Source organism: Plectropomus leopardus, chromosome 9 (assembly GCF_026936395.1).
Source record: "Plectropomus leopardus strain MGB_pleo_1.0 chromosome 9, ASM2693639v1, whole genome shotgun sequence".
Taxonomy (NCBI): domain Eukaryota; kingdom Metazoa; phylum Chordata; class Actinopteri; order Perciformes; family Serranidae; genus Plectropomus; species Plectropomus leopardus.
Window position 1 is genome coordinate 5,220,636 of NC_142184.1, and position 20,699 is coordinate 5,241,334.

Genomic DNA, 20,699 nt, shown 5'->3' on the forward strand with positions numbered 1-20,699 from the left:
GGACTGTTTGACGCATTTTACACGCTTTTCATTCTTCATTTTTTGAGAATTTTGGCTGAGTTCATGCATATGATACCGCATATGACATTCTCAAAATTGTGTATTTTTGTTCAATCTAGGCTTTTTCAGCTCAGCTCCAACAGTAAGCCAAAAATGTGGAAACAAACTTGTTACATTCGTACTGTTGAGTGCAAAAAAATGTCCACTGGACATTTTGATCCCACAGCCATCAAAGCATAAAAACATGCGTTGTATTATTTCTGGGTTTCATTTTTGGCTTTCTTGGAATTGTAACTTTCACTATTTTCCACCTTATGACGGAATTGGGTTTTTTTTGTACCATTTTTGGCATATGGAGAAAATATATGCTATTTCCACAAGGTGCACTGTGAGAATCAGTGTTGCTGCAAAACTTTGACATATCCCAGACTGTGATAATCTTAAAAAAAAATAATAATAATTTACTTGTACTATATTGAAAATAATTCATTTTGTGTGCTTTTTTTCCCATCTAAACACATAATGGCATCATGACAAAAAACAGGTATTTAAAGGCTTAAAATTCTGTGCATCAACGCATATTTGATATTGATTATTAGGAGTGGTGTTGGTTCAAAAAATAAACTTAATGAAAGTAGAAAATTGTATCAATGTATACATTTTTTTAATAGCCTGATTTTGAAATGTGCATTTTGTGCAGAGAGAGAAAAAAAAAATCTGTCACAGTTTCTTGTTTTTATGCATTTGTCTTATTAAGGAGGGTAGATGTAGTTCAGGGGAAAGGATGTGCGTTTAAAGGGAATGTAGACAGTCCGTGCCTGTGTGAGCGCCTGATCCTGATGTCAGCCCAGCGGATGTATTCCTTCATCTCAATGCTCTCTATGTAATTACTACAGAGGAGGGGGAAAAGTAGGGAGGCTTTGGCTCCTGCGTCACCAGCCACCAATCGTAGCATAATCCAACCCTGCTTGTTCCGTCCAGATTATCAACATCTATTCCCTAATCGTATTCGCCAAACGCTGTGATGACATTCCATCTGGGGCCTGCAAACAACACGGGCGCCGCAATGACAAGACAGGATCGACCGGTCAAACCACTTCTGCTGCGGCTGCTGCTGTTAGGCCTCAAAACACGTCTCTTATCCTGTCTCAACAAATCCGTCTGCTGTGGGAAGAAAAAAAAAATCTCCACCTAGAAGTTTATAAGCCATTTGTACCACAACAGGTGGGCTGGTTCGTGGATCTGAACAAACACCAAATGTCAACTTGTTTCTCTTCTCCTTCATCAAACAGGAATAGAGGAAATGGCTGCTTGGATGTGTTTGCACACCGGTGCTGCCCCCGCACAGGTTTCAGCAAGTCCATCCACACTTCCCATTTACTTCTTCATTAGGTCAATCAGTACAAAGAGCAAATAGTAAGTAACACGGTGGGCCTCATGCAGCAACATTCTCTTAAACTTCTCTTATATTTTCCCTTCATTTTATGGTAATACCAGAGAAGTCAACTCCAAATGCCCCAAATATTCTTAACCATCCAAATCAGCTCTGTAGGTGTGCTCAGTGATCACCTATTAGCACCTATTAGTGTGCCAGAGTCTTTGCCAGAGACGCAAAGACTCTGGCACACGCCCAAAACTGGAGAGATGCCACCAAAAACAGGCTGTCAGAAGAAGAACAGTGACGTACGGTTAAATAAACTTTAACAAATTAAATGTGATTTCCAGAGTGTCAGTACTAGTGTTACAGGAAAATCAAAAACCCAGCAACGGCAAAACATTTGCCATGTCAGCAGCAGTGGTGGAGGAAGTACTCTGATGTTTTACTTAGCTGAAGTAAAAGCAGTAAAACCACACTGTAAATATACTCTGTTACTGGTAAAAGCCCTGCATTTAAAATGTTAAGTAAAAGTATGTCAGGACGGCTGTAGCTCAGTTTATAAGGACTAGGTTTAGGGTTGGGAGGGTCGAATATTAGAGTATAATTATATTTCCATTAACTCTTCCCTTAACTGCTGAATCAGAAGCTAACTTCAGTGAGCAGGTGCACTGCACGTCACGCTTCGGGGAGAAAGTCACGTTTGTCGTGCTGGCTCTCTGTAAAGTTATATAGTGTTACATTTATCTTGAACGCATGAAAGAACCAAAACAAGGAAATGAATTCCTGAAACGGAGGAAAGAAAAAGACCAAAGTGAGGAAACGAAATGTATCTTCAGGCTACGCGATAGCATCTCCTGCTCTTGGTTTAGTAAAATGTGCCCTCTATAGATTTGTTTTTCTCTCCATGGCACCTCCTGGGCTCTGTAAATTTTCGAAATACAGTTGTAAAAATTATACATATAGTGTCCTGGACATTTTCCCCTAGTGTATTTTTAAAATAATTTCCTAAATCTGCAATTTTTTTGCAATTTGCGAGATATTAATCTCCAAGTTGCTCATGCCTTTTTTCACATTTTGGAAAGAAATCAAACCAATTTGCTGTGGATTCAAAGGTTTAAATTCTTGTGAAAGGTGTCTGAGTGCAGTGCAAGAAAAGGGATGCTGATCCATGTTTCAGTATAAACGTTCCTTAAAATATAAAATGTATTTTTCCTTGCGCCGGGCAACAATTTGTGAACTGTGACAAAGAACAGTCTCATCTTGGTAAGTGAGTTCTCGGCCGCTCGTAACATTTTCTCTTACCAAGGAGAAGATCAAAAACAAGAAAACATGGGTGAATCCCAAAAATCAATCAACAAAACAAGAAGAAATTGTGGATACTAGCACAAAAAAGAGAAAATGTGTTCATGCACCATTTCTTGCATGAGCTCCAGTATGTCATAAAGCTTGCTACAGTTCGGCTCTGTTGCATTGTAAGTACACACACCGAGAGCTCCTCCATGTTTGGAGGTCTGAAGGTAAACACACGCCCCCGATGGCAGGACTTTGCTGATTCCTGGATAAAGTGTGTGTACCGACCCCCGCCCCCTCGTGCTCCTGTCACGGACAGACACCGGGATGGGGGGGTGGTGAAGTCAATATTTACTGCTCCACACACACACACGCACACACTCGTTGCCATGGAGGCGATTCCAAGCATTCCTCAAACCAACAAACTGCACAGATGCAGGATAGTTGCACACAGACTTTCTGGGCCAGAACACTGCATGCCTATCTGATGAAGAAAAAGACGAGATTAGCGGAGGCTCCGTCTCTGTAAGTTGTGTGGGATGCCTGTCACTTCCTGAAAGCATTTGGGGGAGAGACGAAAAGAGGCGGAGAGAAAGTGACAAAGAAAAAAAAAGTGAAGAACAGAAGCTGAGATCACCTGAAGAAATTCTTTCCATTGAGATATTTCGGGTCTCCCAAAACATCATGTTTACCCATTTTTCCCAGCCTCACAGGAGCCTGCAGTGCTTTGGCTTCTATAATAGGATCAGAGGCTGTGAGCCCTTATCCCTTTCACTGTGTGTGCCTGTGTGTGTGTGCATTTCTCACCGCTGGTATTTGTGCTAAAAAAGCGACCTACAGTGTGCTCTGATCACCTTTTGTTTGCCAAACGCCACGGCTAACCCCGACCTCTAAAATCATATGACATCTCTGGACTGGTGGAGCTGAGCAGCTGGCCGCTCTATCTTAAACCCCGTGCTTACAGAGGAATTTTTTTTGTCCACTTCCAAACAACAAACACTGCTGGCACACACTGTAGGTTCATGGATTTTCTGTTATCCCCTGTTCCTAATCTGAGTATGACATACATGAAATTATTTTGGGATTGAGGCTCAGTAAGAAAAATATCTGGGCCAGTTTAGATGAGGTGATGTCTTGGCTTTTGCAATGCAGCGGTGCAGCAGCAGTGAAGAGAGAGACCTACTGAAATATGACTGATGAACGAATAGTTCTGTATTTTAACTCTTTAACACCTGGATCGACATCAGTTTTCTTGTGCAACGTACAGACACCTTTCACGAGCATTTAAACCTCTGAAACCACAGGAAAAATGTTTGATTTCTTTGAGAAACATGGGGAAAAACAAAAATGAGTAATTTGGTAAGTCATGTCCCACAGAATGCTACAAATTACAAGGTGACCAAAAAAATGACCTTAAAAGTATTGTTAAAAAAAATAGGGAAAAAATGAGCAGAAAACTATATTCAGAATTCTTCTTCTTCTTTTTTTAATGTATTTATTTTTTTAGCATTTTTTAAAGATCATTTTCTTGTTTTGTTTGTTTGTTTTACCATTTTTAACTAATTTTAGGTAATTTTCTTGTAATTATTACTATTTTCTTGGTGATGATTTTAGCTTATTTCTAGGTCATTTGTTTGGTAACTTTTTACTTATTTCTTGCTCATTTTGGGGCCAATTCTTGTTATGTTGCCTGTTGCCTCCTTCCTATGTTTTTGACAGAAATCAAGACAATTTGCTCAGGTTTTGGAGGGTTAAGAAAGAAGTTAGGAAGTTAAGAAGTTTTATTTTGTACTTTTTACAGGTCATTTCCTTGTTGTTCTTTTCACTTTTTTTCTTAGCTTTTCCCCCTATTTTTTAGTTGTTTTTTTTTTTTTTTTTACTTTTTACATGTTTTTTTTCCAATTTTAGGTCATTCATTTTAAGTTGCTCATTAAACTTTTCCCATGGATTTGAAAAAAAAAAATCAATCCAGCTTGCTTAGGTTTCAAAGCGTTAACAACAACAACGACAACAACAATAATCGATGTTTATAGAGAGTGTGACTGTAACTTTAAGAAAACCATTCTGGGAACTAAAAGAAAACAATACTAAAACATTGCATTGTAACATTCTCAGAACATTTTTAGAACCAGAAATTGCTTGTTGGAAAGCTAAACTAACAAGACGCTGCTGGCTGAAACCTTGGATTAAATGTGCAGATATGAGACCAGCATTGAGATTCTCATTAAACTCTCAACAAAAGAGTGAACAGGCACTTTCCAAATTTCTTACACTACTTTTTAAGCTACTTTTCTGCAGAACAGGAAGAGACTTTGACTCCACTGAGACCTTTCCCCCTCTGATTAAAATTCATCTCCAGTGATCTCCTTCTTTCCGTCTTCTCCTTCAGCACATGTGAGTCCAGCTCCACCCACTCCGTCCCCAACATTATGTCAAATCCCACACGGCAACACATGAGCCCAACACTTCCTATTTCCACAGGCAGCACTGTGATTAAATATAAAGAAGACGACACATCACAGCGGGACACTTCTAGACATGTCATACAACATTTCCCCCGCCTCAGTGACAACCAGACCAGACCAGTCACATGACACATATCTGAACCAAGTCACAAAGTGCAGATGAGTCTGGCTGCACCTGAGACTGTTTGTTTGTGTCCTTAGCCCAAAACCACACGTCTGAGATTCTTGAAAATGTTGTCACCGTTACCATCAAATGACAATAAACTGTTTCTACTTACTTCCACAAAAAGTTGTCCCCTGATTTCACCGAGACCTTCGACTAACCTTCCTAGACTGGGTGTGACAGGCACGGCTTAGACGAGACAGACGGAGGACATTACTGTAATTTCCTCCTCTTAGCTCATCAGGTTTGTTGCAAAACAGCAAATAAATTCCAGCACATTAACCAATAGTTACCACTGCACAATTAAACATTTTACAGCTTCATGATTATAAGGTGTGGGGGGGGCATATTGTCAAATGGAACATTAACCGACCTCATGTTAAAACACATGCCCTGTTTTGTAGCCCAGAGTCTCTCAGCTGTTCCCTCTTCGCTTGTGATGAATACAGACATGCATCCAACTGCAGCAGCAGCTTTCTCTTCCCCTGAAAATCTCTGAGATCTGAGGCATCTGTGGCATGCACAGTACCGTGACTGCCGTGCGGGAACCCCCGGGTGTTCACTGTATTGTGTTGACTGAGTCAGAAGCTGCGTATTGTTCATCTGCGGCGCATTAAATACCAAGAATAGACAGAATATATGACGAGTGAATTGGAGAAATCTGCTCTGCTGCTTCTGACCAAGCTGCAACCTCTGCGGCTGGAAAACATAGCCAACGTGGAACTGCCAAAAACTGCATTGATTGGCCACTTGAGGCTGGCATCAAGAGTGAGTCAATCACCAGTATGTACCCTTACGTTAACCCTTTAAACCCCAGATCAAAATCAGTTTTCTTGCACTGCAAAAAAAAAAAAAAAATTAAAAATGTGAGAACAAAATGTGACAAGAAAATAACCTGAAAATTACCTAGAAAGAGAGAGAGAGAGAATCATTAGAATTATATATTATTATCATAATTATATATTTAAAATTAGATTACAGGTCAAATATTTATTTATCTTTTATTTATTTTATTATGATTTTATATTTAGAAGGTCATTGCCTGTTTTTGTTCTTTTACCTTTTTTGTGCTTTTTTTCTGGTGATTTTCTTGTAACTTTTTACTAATTTGGGTCATTTTATGGGCTAAAAGCCATATTTCACCACACTGCAAAGGAGACACTTTTCCTGCTTTTATGGCTATGCATTTTTTGATAGGAACTGGCTTCTTTGAGCATGATGCAGCAGGAGCTACAAGAGCTGTTATTGCATCGTTCAACTCTTCAAAAGCTGACTGGATCTTCTGGAAGTTTGAATCCACAATTCCTCTGTGAAATTGTGGACTATCAACCCCCAGAAATCCTTCATATGTGGCCACTCCCACGTGTAAAGGGCTCGCCTTTCCATTATCGCTCACATAACACGCCTACGTGGCCTTGGATTGGAAATAATGACGGCTAATGCGGCGGCTGCAACAGAAATAAACCTGCTGATGTTTTGAACATCCATCGCCATGTTTCTTGGAGTGTTATCGAGAGAAGTCGCAGAACATCACTCAGTGGAAACACAGTCATCTCGCAATTTTGTTTAACCATCATTCAGAAAATTTTGCTTAATTTTTGCACAAATCTGTAATGGAAACCCGCCTTTGTAAAGCCCAAATATTGTCAATTTTGACTCAAAAAAAAAGAAAAAATAACACAATGGCCAAAATGTTTAACTTAGAGCTTCAAAACGGGAGACCACAATCCAATGTATGATGTGATGGTGGCTGCATAGATTATTTTATAGCCTATTCTTTTAGCAAACATCCAGGCTGTGTTGTTTCTGGGCTTCACTCAAACATCAGCCTCACATCCTTCCCTCTCTGCATCCCGGCACTGCTCTCATCTAAATATGGTCATTAAGTGAACCGAGGCTGATGAGCCGTGGTCATGTGTTCAAACAAAAAGTGGGGAACAGAGAGAGGGAGCGAGATGGAGGAGAAGAAAAAGATAATCCTCGGGGGCTTTGACTACCCCCCTCAGTCTTACACCCTCACAGTCTGCCCCTTTTTCTCTTGCACTCTTTCCCCCATAATTTCTCAAATCCTTTCAGGAGATTTCCTAAAAGAAAAAGGTGGAAATAAAGGATTTTGATTTCTCTGATGTGTCAGCCACACGTCACGTGAGGGGGAAAAACATCCCTTTTTCGGCTTCTTGGATATCAGTGAACTGGTATTCAACTCAAAGAGGAGGGGAAGCATTTAGAGACAACAGAAGCTCTTCAGCTGGTACATGACAAAGACGCAGCATCAAAATGCTCCTCAGCTGCTGTGCTTTAACACACGGGCCTGTGTTTTAATGCTTCACCGTGTTGCCGACTCAAGCTCTGTGATAGCGAACCCTTAAATTCACCCTCTCTCATCACATTTCAAAGAGCCAGCATTTGATCTGCTCAAGTCCGCGGAGACTCCAGAGTGCCTCATGCTTCAGTAACCCAGGGCTTTCACCGTTTAACTTCTCATCTGCACAGCCAGGCAGGAAGAGAAATCCCTGCAGCCCAGAAATCTAAGGCCCAAATCAGAGGGGAATACATATATATATATATATATATATATATATATATATATATATATATATATATATATATATATATATATATATATATATATATATGTATATATATATATATATATATATATATATATATATATATATATATATATATAATACATAGAAGAGCAGTTCTGTTAATCAAATAGAACAGAAAAAGCCTGGATCACAGTATATATATGTATACAACGACACAACCGTGTAAACATGTTCAGGTATGATTAAGTGAGCCAGGTGTGCATTGTGACATTCCCAGGTCTGTTGCGGCAGTGCGACCCAGCCAAGTCATGGTTGAGGAATGCAGCGCGGAGGAAAAAGGCGAGTCGTAACTGCTCTCCCGCTCACACAGCCCAAAGGAGGAATGTACAGGGAAGCAGGTAGAGACACCATCAGATGCCCGGGCTGCCCCCGAGCCACGACATGCCACCCACCCCAACGCATTCCCTCCACCGCCTGTCAGGGAAAGCAGGAGCCACGTTGTAAGAACAAGTATGCGAGTGAAGGTCGCAACACACTGTGGTTGTTCATGGCGCTCTGAAAAAAAGCTCCTAGATTGTGTTTATTGTCGACACGAGATTAAATGCACGCTTAGGGTGTCATATGCATCATTAGCCAAGTCTAGCCTTTCTGCGTCTCCAAGAGCATCTGTATTATTATTGTTTAAAAATATGTATTCTGCAACAGTGACAGACAAAACAGAATATTCAAGCGTGGCAGAAAAAAACACTTTGTACAAATCCTGCAGAATATTTTAAGGGCAGAGGAAAAGCCCAGCATCAATGTAGGTTAGATAAGATAACTGAGGCGTAACCCCAGATTCACAGAGCATAGGCACAGTCATTGCCATGGGCGGAAAACAACACAATGGGCCCCTGGGCACAGATATGCAACAGGCCCCGCCACCTATCCTACATAGCCGCAAGAGACACAGACTTAGTGGAGGTTTTACTTTTTTTATTGTGTATACTGTCTTTTTTTGGCCAGTTGTACCCGTTTTTGGCTATTTTGTGTCTCTCTGATGTCATTTTATGTTCTTTTTGGGGCAATTTGCATCCTTTGGTGGTCATTTTGTGTGTCTTTGATGTATTTTTTTCTTTTTTTCCCTTTTTTTTCCTTTTGTGGTCATTTTGTGTATTATTTTTAAATAATTCTGTGTCCTTCTTGGCCATTTGTTGTCCTTTTGTGGTCATTTTTGGGTCTCTGTTGTCATTTGGGGTATTTTTTGGCCATTTTGTGTCCTTTTGTGGTCATTTTGTGTCTCTTTGTTATCTTTTTTTTTGTTTGTGCTGTAAACTGCTGCGACGACTGAATTTCTCCATTGGGGATTAATAAAGGTTTATCTTATCTTATTTTGTGTCCTTAGATGGTCATTTTGTGTCTTTTAAGTTTCATTTTGTGTCTTCATGAACATTTATTGTTACGTTTTGTTTTTCTAAAAAAGTCTTGTTTTGCATTTGGTTGTACTTTAAGGCCCTCTAAAGAGTCGGATATTTGGACCAGATTTTGCTTAATGTCAACACAAAGGTGTCATACGGATCATCGGCTGAGTCAAGCATTCCTGTGTCTCCAAGACATTATCTATTATTTTATCTTAAAATATATGCTCTGCAAAAATGACTGATAAAACAGACTATTCAAGCATGTGATTTAAAAAAAAAAAAATCCAAAACAGTCTGCAGAACATTTTAAGAGCAGAGAAAAAACACAACCTCTGTGCTTATGTGCAGATGCAAAAGAATAAATAAAGCCTGCTGTATCAACACTTCTATAGCTGCTTTGACTGAATCCAAACTGAAAACAACACACAAAGATCCCAGCCCTGCTTCCTTGGAGATAGACAAATAAGAGCTGCGGAAAAAATTCCAGACACCCACCAGCCATTAAAATTTTAAAATGTTCCCGTGTCACGCTTCATCATCAGAACATAACTGCTCCCAGCTCAGGACATTTCCATAACAGATTGGAGGGCGAGACCCCCCAACACTGGAGTGATTTCCTCCATCACTTTTAAACCACCCCTTTGTTCAGAAGGCACTGATTTCAATATTCAAATGCAACTCAGCGGGGTGGTGAGGCGGCGAACGAGACGCTGACTGCGAGGCAGTCGGTGGAGAGCGATCAGAGAGCTGGTGGCGGAGCTCTCTGTAGGATGAGGGGCGGGTTCACTTAACTGCCCCTGCTGAGAAAGAGGAAGACGGCCCTGTTCTGTATCTGATGCAGACTCCCATAAAAGGTGAGAGAGCGGAGGTCAGAGCCAACAGGAAACACCTCCTGTACCTGTCACGTTCAATACAGTTCTGATAAGATACAACAAAGAAGAGACATTTATGATGATAATAATACAGCTTTTCACATGAATGTGTGTCGAGAATGAAAATGTTGTTTTACGCTTGATGTTTTCATCAATTAACAGCTAAAAATTGAAGTAGGTGGAATGTGAATGTACTTTGAAATGCCAGTGAGAGCAGGATATTTGCTGCCTAACACACTCATGAGCTGGAAAGCTAAATTGGAAAGCGAGAAATCACAACACTTGGCAAAGTAATCACTGAGTCACTGGTATTGTTCGGCAACCTCCCACAGATGCATGACGGTCATTCTGTGATATGAGACACTAAAAACATTATTTTTAATACTGACGCAAGACCATAAATCTCATATTGATCATATGAGGCTACAACTGCTGCTCATCTTCATCAGGGATCATCGCGATCATTCTATCAGTCTATCTATATTGATCCCAATATAACTTATTTTCACCCACACAGTCGAGTTCAACTCCTGGTATAGGAACGACTGTTTAGTGTTCAGCATCTCAGTCCGCACAGTTGTGGGTTCAAGTCCCCTGGTAAAGACCTCGAGGCACCATATCCCCAGCTCCAGCACCATGGCCAATCCTGCTACCCGCCTGGTGTGATGTGTAAAAAAAATATTGACGAAAGCTAGATTTTAATTGCAAATGTGCCTGAGAATTACATGAATCGACAAATAAAGAACAGAATTAAATGAAAAATTACAACTTGTCTCCATTTCCTTCACAAAAGTGAAGGTACAATTTCCAGATCAACAAATCAATCAAACAAACAACTTTAAAGTTTTAATTTTTTTTATAAAGTTATGTCTTGTGACACCACCACCACAGTGATAATTAAAGTCAGGCACTAATTTTATGCATAATGTGACTAATTGAGAGGATCAGAAATCAGGTAGTTAACATCGCCATGTTTGTTCGCCAACAGGAAATAGGATTTTTTCCATTGGATTTTAAATTAATGAAGTAAATGAGCTCTATGACACACAAAAGTTTCGGATATTCACACATTTTGTTCAGTAAGATAATATTCACAAACTGACATCACTTTTATGATTTTTGAAGCCTGAATTCAATCGCCAGAAGTCAAAAGCTAGTATTAGGCAATAAATGAACCACACTATGGTCACATGATTTAATGTCACCACCACAACAAGGCTGTAAAAATCTATAAAGGACTTAAACTTAAAGATCTGGTTGATTTCAAAAAGGTTCAAATCAGGAACAGAGCTAAAAAAAATCATCTACTACCTAACAACATCCAAAAGTTGTTTCAAATGAAGGAACGTTTACATAATTTGAGAGAATTTTGAAATGCAAAATCTCATTGTACTACAGCCAAAGGTGTGAATTTATGGAGCAGGTTTAGTGTGGAACTGAAAACCTGTAGAACATTTAATGAATTTAAACACATTTTTAAATGAGGAAGTGAGGAAGGGAAATGGGATGTTGGAACAGAAAAGGGAAAAGTGAAATACAATACGAGATAGGCTGATTGCTTTTGATACTGTGACTTTATTTTCTGCATTGACATGTTTCTCTAATGTGATGTGTGTGTATTTGTTTATTCAGACCGATCTGTTTTTGGTTTTGGCTCTTTTCTTGTTTGATAAGATCTAGGACTGTCAAGTATTGGTGCAGAAATTGGGAATGTTCATGTTTACAATTAACTTTTTTTTAAATTAAATAAGTATTCACTTCCTCCTACTTCTTTGTCGGGCATGAAATACTAACATTTGCTTTCCGAATATGTCCGATGGGCATTCTGGTGTTAATTTTCTTGCTTATATTTTATTTTGCTTTACTATTTTATTTGACACATTCGAAATGAAGATCTAACCAATTTACTGACATATTTTAGAACAAAACATGAAAATCTCTTAGGCTTGTTTTAATCACAGACCTTAAATTAGGGAACATCTAATCAAAAAACCCTTTCAAAAAAACCATTGACTTCACAACGAGGGAACTGGGAGCGTTAAAATTCAACTCAATTGTGAACCCACATCCCTTGATGTATATTTTGATAAGAAAATTCCACACAAACATGTTCCCGTTATCGTGTTTTGGCAAGATTATAAGATCTACCCAGAGCAGAGGGGTTGATCATCTCTGCATGCACACGATCGGTATAAAAAACACTGCAGTGATTCTCAGAGGATGGAGAGCCTCTCTTATTAAAAAGAGGGGGAGCAGCATGCACTCTTCCCAGCATCTCATCATCCTGACCGGGCTCGCACAGCTGCGCCTACACAAAGCCGAGCATAGAGGCATCTCTCTAAATGCCAAAGACGCTTTTCCTGTCACAAGAAACGTGCACGGAGCGATGGGAATGAGGGTGTGAGAGTGATCGCTTTTCCACAGAGGCAACAGTGGGTGGATTGAGTGGAGATGCGTGGCCTGTGTCACCCTGGCCCGTTCCCAGAGCAGAGGGACAGGAAGTGGCGAGGGATCCTGGGAGGAAACAAGCCGTCCTCTGTTTGTCTGTATCAAACCACTATCAGATACTTCATTCAAATGGCCAGAAAGCACAGGCCCCTCTGACAGGGAGCTCTGGGGGATATGTCAGAGCGCTTCAGTTCTGCATCCTTATCATTCAACTGCTTTTACTGGCCGCAGCGGAGCGGCTTTGTGGCTCCATGTTTTAACAGTGGCAGCGTTTACATGCACACTAAAGTTCAACTGTTATTCTGAATATGACAATATTCTACACAGGTGATGTAATTAGCATGTTTTGCTTAGATGTTACAAATTAGGCCTTTTTCCAAATTTAACCATTTCCAATGAATCTTTTGACAACTGAATCAACATCAATTTTCTTCTTGTTTCTTTCTTATTCTTATTTTCAGTTGCCTTCACAAATATTTAAACCTTCCCACGCTGAGCAAAGTGGTTTGGTTTCTTTTGAAAACATGGGAAAAAGTAAATGAGCCACTAAGAAGTGTTCCGCAAATTGCAGGAAATTAGTAAATTTAGGAACATAGTATTATTTAAAAGCTTGGGGAAAATGTCCAAAAACTGCATTAATAGTTATCATAATTATATATTTTATATTATTTTACTGAATAATAATAATTTGTCATTTTTCTCAGGTGTTTGTTGTTTGTGTGTATTTTTTTTTATTTAGTTAGTTAGTTTAACTTTTTTTCTGTCTTTTTTTGTTTGTTTGTTTGTTTGTTTGTACTTTTTACAAGTTCCTTGGTGAATTTTTGGATTTTTGGTTGGTTTCTTCTTAACTTGCTCACTGGGTTCTTCCCATGTTGTAGAAAGAAATCAAGCAACTTTGCTCAGGATTCAATGGGTTAAGACCTGGGATATGAAAATAATATGTGGGTGTTTGGGCATGTATACAGTGCTATCAAAAAAGGCAAAAAGCCAAAAAAAAAACCCTTTAAATGCGCCTGATGTTCTGCTGCTCCGTCTGTGCCCAGAGTACACTCAGCGCTCTGAGAAGGTGCTGAAATGAATAACTGAACAGCATATATGTCAACAGCACTCCTAATGAATAGTCAAGCTTCAAAAACAGAAACTAAAAAGACTATTTGTGGCAGCAGATGTTTAATTGTGGCGGGCAGCCACAAATAAATGTGGGGGGAACCTTGAAATAAAAAGCAGCTCCAGCCGTTCCACAGTTCAATGTTTCGACGTGATAACAGCACAATAATTGGAGTATACACGACTGAATATAAACAGAGTATTTGTGGATTTTTGTTTTTCACTGGCCACATAAACAGCCTGTTGGGAATATTGTGTTTTCCAGAATAATGTCAAAAACTGGACTATATTGTGCATGTAAGTGTATACATCTACTTCTCTCCTGCAGTCACTAATCAGGGAGGTAATATAATACAGAGTGAGCTGCAAAGTAGAATCAGCGTGGAAGTGAAACCTAATGGCCGACAAAGTGTACACTGTAAAGAAGAGAAGTAGGCCACCAACACATAAAGCTTAAACAGAGAGAGACAGACTGATAATAGAGCCTGGCAGGATGGGAGAAAGAGCGAGAGAACAGGTGGCACCGGCATTCCCATGCTCAACCGTACGCCCTTGAAAGTGGCTGGGCACTAATTAGCACCAAATCTGGGCCAGAGCGACAGAAGTTTAGTATCAGCCACATAAAAAATTCAAAGGCTTTTGTCAGCAGGAAGCCATCACAAATCTCATGCCCCCCTTTCGAGTGTACCCTCACTTTCTCTCCCTTCGGAGTTTATCGCACATCTCGTTGGCAAACTGAAGAGGGCTTGATGCTGGCATTAGACAAGTGTTTTGTTTGTTAAGTACTCCCAAGCCAAAGGGGAATAATGTGTTGTTTCAACAAAGAAGAGGCGCACTGCTACGATGAGCCCGGACTCATGTACAGTCCTGCAGTTTATGAGCCCTCCTTTTGTTATATTGCTCTGGCCAATAAGCCAGTTCCTCTTTATAGTATCACAAACAATTACAATATGTCCTCAGTGCTCAATGCCAATTAATCCTCATCTGACCTAAAGGAAAGTGGGCCACTCACTAGATCAAATGATGAACTAAGCAAACCGCCAGCTAGAGCGGAGTCTCTTTAATGCAACTGCTCAGTTCAACTCCAGTGCAGAAGCGAATACACACATCACTATCAAAATGCTTGGCCGGGATGCTTGAGAAACACTCTTTCTATAGACCACCCCTAAACGCTTCCCTTCCATCTCCCTGAATAGGTGCACAAAGGCAATTTTGAAAAGTGGGAGCGACTTGTCTTAAAGCCGCCGATCCTCCAGGGCCGGATAGCTGCGGAAACAAGCAGCTCATTGATGCCAGGCCCAGTGTATCACCCTGACAGACAGACCACTCCAGTATACGTGGGAACAAAGGGGGCCAAGTCCACAGCCACGTTGCCAATTAGCAGGAATTTCGGCCTCAAGAGCCACTTTCCACCAATCGTGCTGGAGCTGACATAAACATCGATGGCTTTCACTGCAGAGCATTCATGGGATTCCAAGGAGCATTAGGTCCCCTCTGTGGAGCCTGAAATCTGGCAGTTTGAGGGTATAATGGACCGTATCGTACCACTTTGAGAAACACTTTGCACTGGTTGGCTGCATTACCCAGTAAAGTACAATGCTAACAGCCTGGTGAAAAAACTGGCAACATTTTGGCCCAATCCCATTTCTCATCCCTACCCCTTCATTTTGGGGACAGAGTTACGAGAGGTGGTGGTTTTCCCGATAAATGGGACCCTGATGAATCATCAGTATTGTCACTGATGGTGTAACGAACCACAATGTCCCCCTGGAGATGAATAAAGTAGTTCTGATTTATAAACAGATGCAACTATGGAAATAATGATACTGTCACAGTGACATCTGCAATTCATTTGATGGAGATAAAAAAGCATGAATGCTCGCAATTTGTTCTCAACTTCACTCAAAAAGTTTTCCGCTATTATTTGATTGAAAACATGTCATCAAATAAAAAAGAACACTGCCTCATAACCAGACCACTAGAGATGGTCTGCAGGTTAATATTAGCAACACATGCCCCTACGCTGCCAGTCAGTACTGCCTAACTGGCGGCTTTTTTGGTAGATATAGCAACATTTCAGGCCCTCTTTGTGAATTTCTTCACACAATTAGGGAAAAAAAATCTCATTATCATTATAAGAGGCCTGAGAAAGAGGTGCACTATGGTATTAGTGTCACGGCCCTCATAAAATTCATAGATTTTGTTGGAAATGTTTCTATTTAATCTACTTTAGCGTTGCTTTAGTGCTTCCATTAATGCACAATGACATCAATAATATGCAAGTAAGTGTCGCTATGACCTCATCTGGCAATTTTAGCAACTTTTAGAGCTACTGGTAGCTACTCTCATTGGAGGCAATTTGGCAACACTGATATTAGACGAATGGTAACAAGTGCAACTTTACTGCTGTTTAAATTTTGACATTAAGATTTTCAATTTTGTTATAAATGCATATCAGTTCCAAATATTAGTTATCAGTCTGATTAACTACTAATATTGGTATAAACCCTGAAAAAAGAATATTGGTCGGCCCCTATTCGTGAGTTCCATTTGAACGAAGCATAAACTTTCAAAAACGCCGCAAAGAAGTAAGAAGGCAGTGCTGTTCACAACCTTTGAAACTGACTTATCTATTTTTGTATACAAAGGGAGCATAAACAAGCCAATTCGCTGCCCCTCTATTCCAGCAAGAGTTGGACCATACAACATGAACGGACAAAATGAAGGAGAAAAGGGCAAAGTGGTAGGCCAACGGGTGTTTGGGACTTTATCTTGGTGGAAGTATCTCTCATGAAGCGTGTACTCCTGTGTGACCATGCTGGATGTGTGAACTGAGCAGAATGTGTGACAGAAACAAACAGCAAGCAAAAGTGGGAATCATGCATGCTCGCCCCGGGGTGTTTACACGCAACGGGGCTTCATCCCCAGCATCACTTTGCACGTCATTGGCCCGATACACAATTTAAGGATATTGAATCCATGGGATATAATATGTTTTTGCCTGCCTGCTGCCAAACATCCTAATTCCTTCAGGAAAATATAAAAATACATAAAAGCACAAGCAAAATCTGTGGAGGATTAGCCTAATGCACGACTGATAATCAAATGGCAAATTTATTTCCAATTTAAAAAAAATATATTGATGCCTCTATGAAACATGTCTCTGCTGAGATGTTTCAGATTTCAGGAAGGATTACAGAGACAGTACAACCAGCTGGAATCCACTGCGGGTTTATACACAATATTTAGGTTTTAGGCAGATCAAAAAGCTCCGTCACACACTGCCATAGTGGCACAGCAGGTACGAGCGTGTGTGCCAAAGTGTTACCTCTCAATTATAGCAAATGTGTCATACAGTGACGCACAAACATCTGAGAGTAAATCTGGTCTAAATCAGGTTTCATAGATGGATGGCAAGTTAGCAGATCCATGTGTTGATCCTGGATCAGCAGCGAGGACTTATGTGTACAGTATATACAGGCCAATGTCATAATAAAGACACAAACAGAAGGACTGAATCTATACGTTCAAGGACACAGATTACATTAACGCACTATACGATTACTCTGACGTCCATGCAGCCTTTTCTATTATTAGTCCGCACCACGTTATAGAGTCGATATTTGGGCCTTTGAGTCATGAAGAGTGGGAGAGACTAATCCTAAGCATATGACAGCCACGTCTTTAAAGTGTGGGGGATCCTGAGGAAAATCTGTGGCATTCTGCGTGAGCAGGCAAATTATTTGAAGCAAGATACGTCTCATTCATCCGCTCTGATCTCCTCACTGACACATAAAAACAGCACCAGGTAGCCCATAAAAACTCTCACTGCAGAGCCGCTGCAGCTGCCAGGTTTCACTCTGTCTCCTGAAGGCTTCCACCCAGGGAGCCATTGCTCTTAAAATTGAGGGTATGCACAGGGAAGAGTGCTGTGTGGTTAAAGGGACCGTTCGGATTTTTTAAAAGTGGGATTGTATGGGGTAGTCAGTGTATTACACACAGTAGGTGTTAGTCAACATGCCCCCAGTTTGGAGAAGCAGACAGCAATTTGACACGTAGGCTAAGCAATGTATTGCTGCGGACAGGAAAAAACAAACAAAAAAATACACACAAAAAAAAACGTATTTTAGCCTCCTAGAAAATTAATATGAGGTTAACCCACGTCACTCTTCTTGTGCTGCTTTCATATGCCTTTAAAAATTATCTAAATCTATAAACCTTCAGCAAACTGGTGCAATTTCTTTCAAAAACATGGGAAAAAGGCAATGAGCATCTAGGTAAGAAATGTCCCACAAATTGCCAGAAATTAGTAGCTTTAGAAAAGTATGTTTTTTTTAAATAAAAAAGCTGGGGAAAAAGAAAAAAAGTAGGGAGGAACTATATTTGTAGTTATCTTACATACATACAAAAAAATGCTACAGAATTATTTATTTTTAAACACCTTTTCCAGGTCATTTCCTTGTTATTTTTTAAAAATCTTTTTTGAAGATAATATTTTTCCTTCCTAATTTTCAGGTAATTTTCATGTACTGTTAACGATATTTTTTGCTAGTTTTTGGGTAATTTCCTCTTTCATTGCTCATTGATGTTTTACCTTGTTTTCGAAAGAAATCAAGCCAAGCTGCTCAGGTTTCAAAGGGTTAAGTGTATGATATGTCAAGAGTTTATTCACCACTTGACCTTTATGTCAGACGCCTGTTTCAATGGAGAAGCTGTAAACGGCTCCAGTTCCCCATCTTTGCTCTCATCAAACCCCAGTCCAGCGGAGCTGCTGGTCTACCACTGCTTCAGTCAGGTGGTTAGTTTGTGTTACTGTGTGACTTCAGTGGATCCGAACTAAACCTTTTAAACACCAATGTCACACAACAACAAACAAAATACTGTTAAAGGCAGCAGCAGACCAGTTTCTCCTGTCTCCAGCAATGGTAAAATGTGTTTTTCTCAATGGAGTCTGTTTTTGAAGAAAGCGACATAACAACTTAATTTTCCCGTCGAATAAAACTGTCTGACATAAAGGAGAAGTAGCGAAAATGCTCCTAATAAAGCGTGTACTTAAACTGATTTTATTAATGGGATTTTTTTTAAGTGGCTAAAATACGTTTTAATGCTGGCCCCAATCCACAGCAGAAGATTGCTTGGCCTTAATGTTGGAATCCAGCCTGCTTCTCCAAAACAGAGGCTTGTCATCTGACATATACTGTATGTAATATACCATTTAAAAAACATTTAAACTACCCCTTTTAGCTCTGTGTGTTCCCAAAAGTGCTGCTGCAGAACAGTGTGGCACAGTATGTGGCCTAAATCAAAGGCTGCAGCTTGTGTCTTTTCAGAAAAGCTCTGATGAGTCACTGTAACTCTCAGACTGCTGTTGTTGCACTCATTTTGAGATTCAAAGTGAGAACATGACACTGAAATTTGCATGTACTGACCAAAAATCAGTTGTGTTTGTACATTTTAGAACAAAACATCACTGATATTTAAGTCAAATGTGTCAAATTTGAGTAAAAAAGGGAAAATAAATAAGGTTTATGTCCAAACATCTGCAACACTGTTGACACTAACCCCTCTCATTCATTTTTAATTAACCCCTGTCTGTCCGGCCTGTCATTAAAGTCACCCGCACTAAAATAACAAGTTTAGAGCCACTTACCCTGACGCGCAGGCTGCTGGAGATTTGGCGTCGTCACTCTTCTGCCGATCAGACAGGCGGATTTCGCATCAAACCATTCATGAACTGATCGGAGAAACCAAAAAAAAAAAGCTCACAGATCCTAAAATCGGGGGCTTGGAGCTTGAAGCAGCAGTAAAGACAGTCGGTGCCAAGACGAGCGACAGGGAGGCGAGCAGGAATCCCATTCAACTGGAGGGGCGGCCCGGTGAGGTCATGACGGGAATGATCCGACGCTACGAAAACATGTTTTCATTTGCATGTAAATCGATCGCGTTAAAGTAGAAAGACCAGAACGCCCGATCACATATGGCTCTTTCTCGACAGGCTGCTCTCGTGCACGAACACCAAAATCATGACCAAAACACTGGGAGGTGATTTTAGAGGCAGGCAGGGGCGGGGACTCCAGCGGGATTGTCGAGCTCTGATTGGTGGGATGTTTTTTCTGCACAATCGAGCCCTGATTTAGGTGAATGGCGTTTCATGGAAGTCCCTGCTCACCTGAGGGTCGAGTTCAAACGTGGATCACTGTGGAGTTATTTGTAAAAATAATTAATCAAACCTCATATCATGCATAAAGTTTTAAAGTCAAAGTCAAGTCTTATTCTTTGATTCTTGCATCAAAAGTGTGCAAATGTGAGCTATCTGCACTGACTACAGGTTTATTCATAAAAAAAACAGGCGCATTAAGATTGAACTCGGTGTTTTACTGGAAGAGACGGAGGTTTTAGGATGTTATAGGGCAAAAAAATAATAAAATCTTAGCCACTGACCTAAGAGTTGATCCAACATTCATGCTACTTGGTATATCAAGTGGTTTTATTATTAATACATTTAAAGGTAAACTCTACAAAATATATTCTGTGCATGAAAGTGCATACTTCTAAACTGAGCTCCAACTAAACCACAGTGGCATAATGTCAAACTTGAATATATCTTTTTGGATTATTTGACATGTATCATGCATTCAAAAGATGTTGTGTTCCATAAAACATGGGAGCCTTTTTTTGTTCTATATTGGATTGGATTTCACCGCTATTCTTATTAGAGGGTTTGTCACTTGTTTTTTCGTTAAGTTTTATGTGTAATGCCTAAGTCTTCCTCCTGTATAGATATTAGTATCTGTGAGCCAAGCCAAGTTGTTTTTCCCCGTTTTCTGTTGAATGCTGTGTATTGAAATAAATAAATAAATAAATATATTGTTAGAAGAGATAGAACTGGAGCGTGAGAGTACAAAACAAACATGTTTTCTGTTATTTTGTGCTAGTATCAAAAATCACATATAAGCTCCCTTGAACTTTTGAAACACAATGCTGCCACCTGCTGTTCAAATGAGGTAACATTTCTGTCACACAC

The 20,699-nt window shown here is 40.0% G+C and overlaps 1 protein-coding gene across 3 annotated transcripts in view; it reads right to left on the bottom strand.

Moving 5' to 3' along the window:
* Positions 1–19,725, bottom strand: part of src (SRC proto-oncogene, non-receptor tyrosine kinase) — a 43,108-nt gene extending 23,383 nt beyond the window's left edge. For all 3 annotated transcript variants that reach the window (XM_042491158.2, XM_088081767.1, XM_088081766.1), the window contains exon 1: positions 19,326–19,725. The gene's annotated coding sequence lies outside the window, so the exon portion shown is untranslated. The remainder of the gene's footprint in view (positions 1–19,325) is intronic.
* Positions 19,726–20,699: the final 974 nt, after the last annotated feature.